Genomic DNA, 11,992 nt, shown 5'->3' with positions numbered 1-11,992 from the left:
AAGAATGATCAGGACAGGAGCGCCAGTTTGGGGGTGGACGGGGAGGTGATATAGTGTTAATAATCAAGAGAGGCCTCTTTGAGAGGGAGACATTTGACTGAAGACTTGAAGGAGATGCCAGGACAAGTCACTCGAATAACTGGAGAAGAGCTGTCTAAGCAAAGGGAGGAGCAGGTGCAAAGGCACGGTGGTGGGATCATGGCGGTGTTTGTAGGGGACGCCAAAGAGCCTGGTGTGGCTAAAGTACAGTGAGTGAGAGGGGAGAGAAGTAGGTGAGTTTACTGGGGCAGGTCAGGTAGCGCTGTGTTGGATGTTATAAGGACTTTGGCCTTCACCCTGAGTGAGCTGGAGCCCCTGGAGGGTTTTGAGCACATGTTGACTTAACATTGTAGCAGGCTCACCCTGGCTGCCATGATGAGAATAGACTGGGGAACAAAGGCAGGGCATGGAGGCCAGCTAGGAGGCCATTGCAACAGTGCAGGGGAGAGGTGACGATGGTACAGACCAAGATCGGAACCGTGGTGGTGATGAGCAGTGATTAGATCTGGATATGTTGATACTACGAGAGCAGACCCTCTGGATTTGCTAATGGATTGGGTGTGGGGTGTGACAGAAAGGGTCGAGAAAGGCTCCAAAGTTTGGCTTGAGCAGCAGGAAGGGTGGAGGTGCTCTGGGCTGAGACGGGGGAGACATGGGAGGAACAGGTTTCGAGTCTGAACTTGCCACGCTAAATTGAGATGACTGGTAGATGTCCCCTTTCCCAAGTGTACACGGTCCTACAGTGTGGGGAATGCCCCGGGGGTGACTGATCGCCTGCCAACCGCGGGATGGCCCAGCCCCGATGGCCCGTAGCTGCTCTGCTGCTGTGTCACATTTGAGGCTTGGGAATCCCTGATGGGTTTTGGAAGCCCAGGTCCCCGGTGTACCAGGCGGCCATTCCCGAGGAGCCCCCAGACTGGGTGCTCTCTCACTGCCCCCAGCTCTGCACCCCACCCCAAGGCGGGCCCTCCCTCCTCTCCCCCTGCTGTCTTTTAATCTCTCGAACACAGATGCCAGAAAGCCCGTCGTAAACCTCCCTTGACATGTGTAGAAGCTGGTCCGTGCTTGAATGGAGAAAGTGTAGGGTGAAAACACATCGAACTATCTGATCATATTAAAAAGGGGGCGGGAGGGTAACATAGGAAGAGAGACCCCGCACTTGGGTCGCTGAAGCCTGTAACCAGCTGTGCATAGTCATGTTTGAACTTGGGGGCTTGAGTCTTAATTTGGACAGGGTGGCGATACTACAGAAAGCGCAAATGAAGATGGGGTGATGTTTTAATTTCCATTAATTGTCTTAACACATAGGATTAGTTTCAGCTGCCTCTGACAGAAAACCCACAAAAGCAGTGGCTTAAACCCAATGGAAGTTTTACTCTTGCCTCTCTGAGAGAGAGGCCATCGATCCAGGTTGGCTGGACAGCGTCTCGTCCTTCCCGCGGCCCCCAGTGTTCTAGCTGCATCCTCCCTAGACCACCATCTTTGTCCTCGTGGTCCAAGATGGCGTCTGCCCATCCAGACCACACACCCGTGTCCTGTGCTGTGGAATGGAAGGAGAGGCAGAAGTGGGCCACCGCGCCTGTAAGACTTCCCAGAAGAACCACACATTGGCTTTCATCCCATTGCCTGAGCTGAGTTCCCGGTCACAGCTGCCAGAGAGGCAGGAAGTGGGTCCTTTGACCAAACACTCTGCTCAGTGAATTGCTAACAGGAAGAGGGCTGTAGGACAGCTAGCAGCTTTGGTGACACTGGGCTCAGTCCTGCCTGTCAGGTTGGGCCAGATGTGGGCAGTTCCTTCCTTACACAGTCCTGTATGGAAGGCCTTCTGGGTCCACGGGGCTAGGTGTCAGTGGTAAAGACAGGAATGAGGGCTTCCCCTGTGGCACAGTGGTTGAGAGTCCGCCTGCCAATGCAGGGGACACGGGTTCGTGCCCCGGTCCGGGAGGATCCCTCGTGCCGCGGAGCGGCTGGGCCCGTGAGCCATGACCGCTGAGCCTGCGTGTCCGGAGCCTGTGCTCCGCAACGGGAGAGGCCACAACAGTGAGAGGCCCGCGTACCGCAAAAAAAAAAAAAAAAAAAAGGAGAGGAATGAGATCAAGTCCATCCTTGGAAGGAGCTCTCTGTGGAGCCAGAGAGGAAAGTGATGCCTATGGAGGGCAGCTACCGTTTCTTCCTTCCTTTCTTTTTTTTTTTTTTTAAATAATAAGCATGAACATTTAATTGCGTTGGAAAACACGGAGAAAACTCACACAACTGGATAGATGGTATCACTAAAAAATCATGATCAGCATTGCCAGATGGGCACTGCTACCATTTCTGGAGCGCTTTCCCAGATGCTGGACTAGAAATTCATTGCACGATCATAAATCTTTCAAAACATCCTGTGGGGTGGTGGCCACATCCTGCCCACGAGAAGGGGCAGGAAAAAAATGAAGGTGGGGGAAAAGGGGGGCAGGACAAATGAGGGTGGTAAAAATGATTTCATTCCCATGCTGCCCAGCTGAGTGAGAATAAGAACATGGGGCCACCAGACTTTCCCCGTCACGTCAGCCTGCCTTCTGTACCTCCCAAGAAATGGCCCCCGAGAGAACGTGAACTGAGGTACGGGGTCCACGGCTGCTCCGCGATGGGGCTCACAGAGGCCCCGAGGGACAGAGCAGCTGCCAGTTCCGGTCTGAGGCCCACATCCTGCCATGGGACGGAAAACTGGACAGGGGAGCTTCCCTGGCCACCCTGTATCAGGGTCAGCTCTCCTAGGGACCCCAGGTAAGTCTCAGCGTTCCCAGGCCTCAGTTCCTTCAAATGTGAAATAGCAATAACAGCCCCAAGGCAAGGCCTGAAATGAGATACTGTCTGTGAAAGTACCCAAGAAATAACCCAAAGACAAATGTTCATGGTATTAGAAGAGCATCCTTCTTTCTTTCTCCCTTAAGCAACAGAGTCCTAAAGTTCCAATTATTTTTGTCTTATAACTCAACCCCTTCCTACCCAATATTCATCATTGGCAGACTCTTTTGTGCCACTGCCATAACCCTCGAAATGTCCTGACAGCTTCAGTGTTCTAGCCAGACAGCAGCATTTCTACCCTACAGTTCTCTCTGGCCCTAGGCAGCGATGTCCCAGCTACTGAGATTTGGCATGAAGGGGCAGGATTAATTCACCTAGAGAGCTCCACCACTGCCGACAGTTTGAGAGTCCTTGTGTTAAGTCAGCCCTACTGGGTTATATTGGCCGGTCTGTAGTGACCACAAAAGGAAACTAAAGGCTGAGTGTCATCTTTCATCTTGTAAGTTGATTGTCTGTTTGGGGGCGGGGGTGGGTACAGTTAGCTTTCAAATCACATAGGTGCCATTTTATGTGAAACTACTCGCTAAGAAATACCAGCATTAGCTCAGTCCCTGGAGACCCTGGAGGGTCCCAGACGACACCCCTTGCAAGAATGTGTACCCGAAGATGGAGCCTGGTGAGCACCGTGGACTGCCCTGCCCATCTGAGCACAGAGTTCCCTAAAATCAAAATCTAGGCCTTCCCAAGCTATGTGGTAAAGGACATTTTTAAAATGTATTTATTTCCAGTCTATCATAGACCAACTTTTGTAAAATACAATACAAATTAAATACCCCAAAAATGATATTAAAAAATGACATAAAGAATACAAGGCCTAATTTTTTATTATTAGATTCAATAGACAAAAAATCATCCTGTTGCATCCCTGGAAGATGAATTTACCTTGTAGAGGCCCAGGTACCTGCAGGAAGTCAGAGACAATGCCCATGAGTAGCACTGCCTGAAACCACCTGTACCTCCTATCTTCTAAAGGGAAATTATCATCTTTGTTTTTGTCTCAATGCAAGCACATAGTTTTTCATGAATAGTCACTACTTATCTAAACTTCTAGGTCACAGCTGACTGGTTTATTTTCTAATAATTTTCAGTTTGCTTGCAAAGAGTACAAGGCACTTGAAGACATGGGGTCTAATTTTGTTTTGATGGTATCCCCCTAAGTTTCATAAAGGCCTGTGGTATTTCTTATTTGACTGATGGTATAGCTGGACTGAGAAAGGTCATTTGATTTGATGAAGAAGAGGGACGAGGGGCAGCCCCAACGCAGCACCCACTTGAGGTAGCCGACACCACACAAGCCCATCCCACCAGGGCTGCCCAAGTGCCCTGGGAAGTGGCTGATGAAGGAGTCATAGGAGTTTTGTCCCAACCAGCCTGGACCGGTCCAGCCATGAGCCTCCCTCACTGAACACAGCTCTGGCAAGTAGGCCGGCCCGCCACTAGAAGAATTACATCCTGCCGGGGCAAGGCACTGTCTAGGGCCTGTGGCTACCAGAGATGTAGGAGATTTTGTCCAACTGTCACCCTGCAGACACAGGTGAATGCCTGGCTTCAGTAAGCCTGCATCCTCCAGGATCATCAAGGCACCAGACAGGACTGAACCAAACCAGACTTCTCCCCACCTTTTAAACACTCAGGGAGGCCTGGACACAAACTGGGGAGGGGGTCAAATCCTGAAATGTCCTCCTATGTACATCATGTGAAATAGTAGCTGGTGCTGCACTCCAGGGACCAATGAGACCTGTAACCAGAGATGGACACCCCATTACATAGATGCTATGGGAAAAGGTTTAGTTTTCCTAAATCTGTCAAAAAGTAGTAAGCTTTCACTTTTACCAACTGTGTGATAAGTGGGATAAAAGTCTAGGCTGCCCTCCCCTTCTCTAGCACATTCTATAACTCATGTTTCAAAGTCATTATTAAGAACTAATTCATGGACTTCCCTGGTGGCGCAGTGGTTGAGAACCCGCCTGCCAGTGCAGGGGACACGGGTTCCAGCCCTGGTCTGGGAAGATCCCACATGCCGTGGAGGAACTAAGCCCGTGTGCCTCAACTACTGAGCCTGTGCTCTAGAACCCGCGAGCCACAACTACTGAGCCCACGTGCCACAACTACTGAAGCCCGCGCACCTAGAGCCCCTGCCCTGCAACAAGAGAAGCCACCGCAGTGAGAAGCCCGCGCACCACAACAAGGAGTAGCCCCCGCTCGCCGCAACTAGAGAAAGCCCGCGCACAGCAACGAAGACCCAATGCAGCCAAAAATAAATAAAGTAATTAATTAAAAGAAAAAAACCTAATTCATCCCTGGGTCTATGGTAGATGTGGTCTCCACATCATTTAGGGACTAAATTAAGCTGCATGTTAATGGAAATCTGGCTATGATGCTTTCACCACACAGGGTTAATTTCTCACACAGGACATTGAAGCAGTTGGTCCTGAGGTGCAGTGGCTCAGGTTTCTTCCGTCTTCTATTCTGCCATCATAACATGTGGCTTCCCCGTCATGGTCTCTTCTGGTCACAAGATGGCCTCTGCAGCCCCAGCCTCACATCTCTGTGCCAAGAAAGTAAAAGGAAACTACAAGCAGGAAATAAAACAGACCCCACAGACTCTCAGGTAAAACCCATTAGCCGACACTGTGAAATATGGCCAGCCCTGGGCTGCAAGGGAAGTTGGGAAATGTAGTTCTGTAGCTAGGACTTTTGCTGCCCGGTGAGAAAGAAAAATCTGTCAATAAAGAAAGGAAGAACAAATCCTGGGGAGGCAGCTGATCCTGTCTGCTCCAGCCTCCTCTTGTCCATCTTGGGAAATGGATTTAGCTCATTATTTTCCCAATGGAACAACTGATGATAATGACCGCTAATTAAGTATCTATTATAAACCAGAAAAGTCGTCAGGCACTTCATGTTCATGTTCTCCTTCAACCTTCACAATAATAACCCCGAAGGTAGATTATTATCCTCCCCATTTTATAGATGAAGAAATAAATGGAGACTCAGAAATGTCAAGTGCCTCGTCCAAGGTGGCACACAGGCAATTGACAATATCTAAATTTTAACCCTGATGTCTCTGTCGCCAAAATCTAGCTTTCCACTGTAGCTGAACATACATCTTGATGATTGCCTCAGAGGACGGGCTGGGGCTGAGAGATTTTCACGCAGAAGATTATTCTTTGAAATTCAGCATCTTTTGTATCCTGGCTATGTTCCTTTGCTGCCTGTCTCATGGGTTAACTCACTGATATAAACAATCTGCTACGCAGTCTCAGAGGGCCATCTGCTTTATTTTGGTTTCCACAGATATTTTTGTAGCAAAACTCCTGTAAACACAAGTGCTTGAAAGTTCACTCCTCTCTTGGAGTCCGGTGGAACCTGAGTCTTAAGGAAATTGATCAGTGAGAAGTCTTAGTTCCAAGCAAAAGAAATTTATTCTGGATGATTAAGCAGAAAGAAGTAAATTAAGACGATAGGGATGGAGTAGGAATAATGCTGGGGAGGGGCTGGGAAGTGTGTTGTTTGTTTATTCCACTTGTATAATTAGCCATAAATTCCTCCAAAATTAAGTAAATAAAAGGATATGGGCTTGTTCATAGAATTGTTGGGAGGGGTAGAGAACCAGGTTTGAGGCTAAAGCTTGGAGAACAATACCCAATTTGTTGAGAAAATCTCTGCAGGGGTCCTGCCCCACTGAGCCCTCAGGAAAGGCACCAGCCCCTACCCCCCGCTGCCCATTCAACATGAAGAGCTCAACCTTGCAGGCCCCCACCATGGTTGCCTCCCCCAAAGCCAGATGCCCCCATCACCACCACACCAGCAGCAATACAAGAGCCTGTTTTCTCACTTTGCCCACTTCCAAATCAGTTTTACATGGGTGTGTCCATGCCATACGCTAGCTTCGATTCTCCTAAGAGTTCTCGTTCGTATATTGGGAGCAGGACTCCATAGGCAGGAATTTCTCTAGGTGTGGAAAGACCATTCAAAAGATGGGGGACGGGTAACACGAGGGGTCCTTGCAGTGATGGAAATGTTCTGTATCTTGACTGTATCAATGTTAGTATCCTGGTCGTGATATTGTGCCATAGTTGTGCAAGATGTTACCACTGGGAAAAACTGAGTTGAGGGTACAGAGGAGCTCTCTGTATTACATCTTACAACTCTGTGTGAACCTACAATTATCTGAAAATAAAAGTTTAACTGTAAATGGCATTAAGAGAATGAAAAGACAGGCCACAGACTAGAAGAAAATATTTGAAAAACATATCTGTTAAAGGACTTGTATTCAAAATATACAAAGAACTCTTAAAACTCAATAAGAAAACAACTCAATTGAAACTGAGAAAAAGATCTGAATAGGCACCCACCAGTGAAGATACACAGGTAGTAAATAAGCATATGAAAAGATGCTCAACATCATAGGTCATTAGGGAACTGCGAATTAAAGCAACATGAGATACCACTACATACCTATTAGAATGGCTGAGATCCAGAACACTGACATCACCAAATGCTGGCCAGGCTATGGAGCAACAGGAACTCTCATTTGTTGCTGGTGGGAATGCAAAATGGTACAGCCACTTTGGAAGACACAGTGGCAGTTTCTTACAAAATTAAACATAGTCTTACCATAAGATCCAAAAATCATGCTCCTTGGTACTTACCCAAGTGAGTTGAAAACTTATGTCCACAAAAAAAACCTGTACATGAATGTTTGTAGCAGCTTTATTCATAATTGCCAAAACTTGGAAGCAACCAAGATATCCTTCAAGAGGTGAATGGATGAAGAAACTGTGGTACATCCAGACAGTGAAATATTATTCAGCAATATAAAGAAATGAGCAGGAATTCCCTGGTGGTCCAGTGGTCAGGACTTCATGATTTCACTGCTGAGGGCCCAGGTTCAATCCCTGGTCGAGGAACTAAGATCCCACAAGCCATGGGGCACAACCAAAAAAAAAAAAAAAAAAAAAAGAGCTATGAAGAAATGAGCTACAAAGTCATGAAAATATAGGGAGGATTCTTAAATGCATATTGCAAAGTGAAAGAAGAAGCCAGAATGAAAAGGCTACATACTGTATGATTCCAACTACATGACATTCTGAAAAAGGCAAAACTATGGAGACGGTAAAAAGAACAGTAGTTGCCAAGGTTCGCAGGGAAGGGTCGGAGGGGTGAATAGGGGAAACACAGGATTTTTAGGGCAGTGAAACTATTCTGTACAATACTCTAATGGTGAATATCTGACATTATACATTTGTCAAGACCCATTGAACTATACAACACAAAGAGTGAACCTAGTGTAAACTATGGTTCATCAATTGTAACAAATGGATGCAAGATGTCAATACTAGGGGAAACTGGAAGGGGGAGTAGAGTATATGGGAACCTCTGTACTTTCTCAACCTTTCCCTAACCCAAGAACTGCTCTACAAAATAAAGTTTACTAACTTTTAAAAAAATTTAATTAAAAAAAAAAAAGATGAGGAACAGCCATGATTATAACAGGGAGTTACTACAGAATTACCTAGAGGGGTTAGAGGGGTGCAGCATTTAGAGGATTAGAGGATCCGAGCAATCAAGTCACATAAGAGAGAGCATGAATTGTAAATAAATGCGCGGGTGGAAAGGGCAACCGAAGAAAGGTAACAAGTGCTACTTTAAGCATGTTACATTTATAAAATGTAAACAAAGCTATTATTTTACACTTGCTAAATTAGCATACAATTTCAAAGGCTCCCTGGTGTTCACCAAGCTGTGAGGAATGTGACAGGTTAATAATACCTAACCAGTGGCAGTTAGGTAGGTACTGAAGAAACACTTCTGCTTGTAAGTGTCGTGAGCAACAGCCACACAGATGTTCACGCCCTTGGACCAGAAAATTCTAGAGGTTTATTCTAAAGAATGTTTCCTGAGGACCTAATTCAACAGAAGTTATCAGCTTATTGTGGGATATTATACTCAGGAAAAATGACCTTGTCTCTAATAAATTGATGACATTTTAAAAAGCAGGTGTTGGGGAGATGTTACAGCATAAAGGAGACTTATAACAATAAAATGCAGTGTATGGACTTTGTCTGGACTGATTTGAATGAACAACTATAAAAAGCCTGGCGGGTTTTTTTGTTTGTTCGTTTTGGGTATCTGGGGTAACTTTAATATGGACTGGAAATTAGATGATATTAACAAATTATTAACATTGTAATGTATAAAAATGGCAGATGATTATGTTTTTAAAAATCATTACCAGAGAGGCATTGTGAAGTATTTATGGGTAAGATGCCATGCTAAGGATAATCCAGCTTTTATGTACATACACAGTTGGCCTTCTGTATCTGCAGATTCAACCAGCTGCAGACTGAATTCCATCTGCGGTTGGTTGTATTCACAGATGCAGAATCCACGGATACAAAGGACCACTGAACTATGCTATTTTATACAAGGGACTTGAGCACCTGTGAAGTTTTGTATCCATGGGGATCCTGGAACCAATCCCCAGTAGATACCACGGGACTGTATTTTACCACAATTGTTTTTTAAATCCAGAAAAAAACCTGTAGGGGGTGGGGAAGTGAGCAGGATAAAGCAAGGCTGGCTAACAGTTGAAGATTTATGATGGGTACCTTGAAATTCCTTATACATCTTTTTTTTTTTTTTTTTTTTTTGCGGTACCTGGGCCTCTCGCTGTTGTGGCCCCTCCCGTTGCGGAGCACAGGCTCCGGACGCACAGGCTCAGCGGCCATGGCTCACGGGCCCAGCCGCTCCGCGGCATGTGGGATCCTCCCGGACCGGGGCACGAACCCGCGTCCCCTGCATCGGCAGGCGGACTCTCAACCACTGCGCCACCAGGGAAGCCCCATTATACATCTTTTATATGCTTGAAAATTTCCATAATAAAAAGTTTTAAAACAACCTATTGTGGCATACTACTAGCAGTACCTTACTATCTGTTGTAGGTATTTAGCTCAGCACGTCGCCTTTTAGTAAAGACAATTTCCCAGCCTTCCTTGCAGCTACGTTCAGCCTTTCCTGTTATCAACATCCTACACCAGAGAGGTACATTTTGTTACAACTGATGACACATCATGATCACCCAAAGTCCATAGTTTACATTAGGGTTTATCTCTGGCTTTTAATAATGTCTATTACTTGTTCCAAATGCTTTTAATCAGAGTACAGTTTTTAGGAAACCTCTTCAATAACATTTTCTAACAATTTATAGCTAACAAGGATAAACAGGGTAAGTGAGTCCCATGGCTTTTAATTTATTTAAGCAAAAAGAACTGATTAGTAACTGCCGAAATGTTAATAATTTCACATGATATATGAAGTACAGAGTAGATCACAGTGGAAATATATAGCTCCCTCTACTGTAAATACTTTGAATTGGATATCTCTGGGTTTTGTACTTTAGGGATCTTAGTTTGCTTTCATGATGAATTTCATTTAGGAGTTTTGTAAGTGATTTCATGCTCTGAGCATTTTGCAAGGCTCTGAGAGATATACATGTAATTAACACGAGGATGCTGCCATCAGGAGCTCTGAACAGTTGTACAGTTTTAAGGCAGCCTCTAGTCCAGGCTGACATTTGGTGATCTGCCAATCCTGTGTTGCCCAAGAAGGGCTGAGGTTTGAAGATATAAAAGGAATTACTTTGCTTTCCCTAAAGCCACAGTCATTGGGATGGGATGAAATTAAATGACCCTCGAGAGGGGAAAGGACTTTTGGAAAGTGTTGGAGAGGTGAGAGGGAAATGGAAATCTAGGGGTGAGGGGAAGGCGAGGCCATGGTGTTCTCAGTTACCCTCAGCTGACCAGCATTTCAGGGTAACAAAAGGACATGGTCAGAAGTGATGGTTCCACGCAGGGCCAGGTGACCATACCCTGTAATAAGTGCTAGAATAAAAGTATACGCGATGTGCCTTGAAAGGAGAGAGAAGGAAGACTTTGTTCTGCCGCAGGGAGTAGGGGCTGGAGCAGAGAGGCATCAGGTCTCAGAATGGGGTGACCTCAGGAGGCTTTGTAAGGGCACAGGAAGAGAGGAAGGGCATTTCAGGCAACAGGAACAGCATGAAGTACTGCACAGAGGTGTGAAATTTCATCATGCGTTTAAGAAACGGTAGGCTGCTTGGCTGAAGTTTAGTAGGATGGTGGGGCAAGAAGATACATAAGCAGGGACCAGCTTCTGCAGGACCTTGAACTCCAGGGTGCTAAGTTTGCAAACACTGGGAAGCACTGAGAACTTCGCAGCAGGGCAGAGACGAGAACAGTCATCCGGAAGCAAAGCGGAGGTAGATTGTAGCGGGTTAAGTAAGACTAGAGATCAGAGAGACTGGTTGGGAAGCTATTATAACGAGTTCAGAAGAGAAATAGAGGATCAGAACCAGGGCAGTGACAGTACAAAGAGGACAAAACAGAATCTCAGAAGGCGTTCAAATTCGCCTCTGCAATGGATGGCACTAGGCCACTAACTGGACTTGGGTGACATCTTAAACAGGACAGGATGTTCAGAGAAGGAGTGATCAGACATCTGATTATGATCCACCTGTTGGCACAGTAAATGGCACATAAAAAGTGTTCTATCCATGTAATCTACTATTATTACCGCTATTATTATTTTTCTTATCTCAAAAACTACGTCATCTTTTGTTGATTTTTTCAGATACTCATTTTCATAGATACTTTGTAGGAAAGTTATATAATTGGCTTTCTTTATATTAAGCAAAATACAATCACTAGAATCACAGAGATCTCTAGAAAACCTGTTTTATTGCATACAAGATCATTAAACCTCGAATCAGAGCCTTGGTAACTTAGTCTATTCAATGTTGCCCCATAAAGCAACTGCAAAGGATTAGGGTAGTACTACACCTAGTTTACCTTCATCTCCTGCCCTCACACTGGACCGAGAGCTTCCCAAAGTCAGACACTAGGATTTATTTGCCATTGTGTCCCCAGTGTTTAGGGGAATATTAGAATATGGCCAGCGCTCCAAAGACTTTTGTTGAAGAATGAATGAATAAATAAATGGATGGATGGATGGATGGATGGATGGGTGGGTGGTTGGATGGATGGATGGGTGGGTGGTTGGATGGATGGACGGAACAATAAAAAAATTA

The sequence above is a fragment of the Phocoena sinus genome, chromosome 2 (genome assembly GCF_008692025.1).
Source record: "Phocoena sinus isolate mPhoSin1 chromosome 2, mPhoSin1.pri, whole genome shotgun sequence".
In the NCBI taxonomy this organism is placed as follows: domain Eukaryota; kingdom Metazoa; phylum Chordata; class Mammalia; order Artiodactyla; family Phocoenidae; genus Phocoena; species Phocoena sinus.
Note: the sequence above shows the minus strand (reverse complement) of the source record.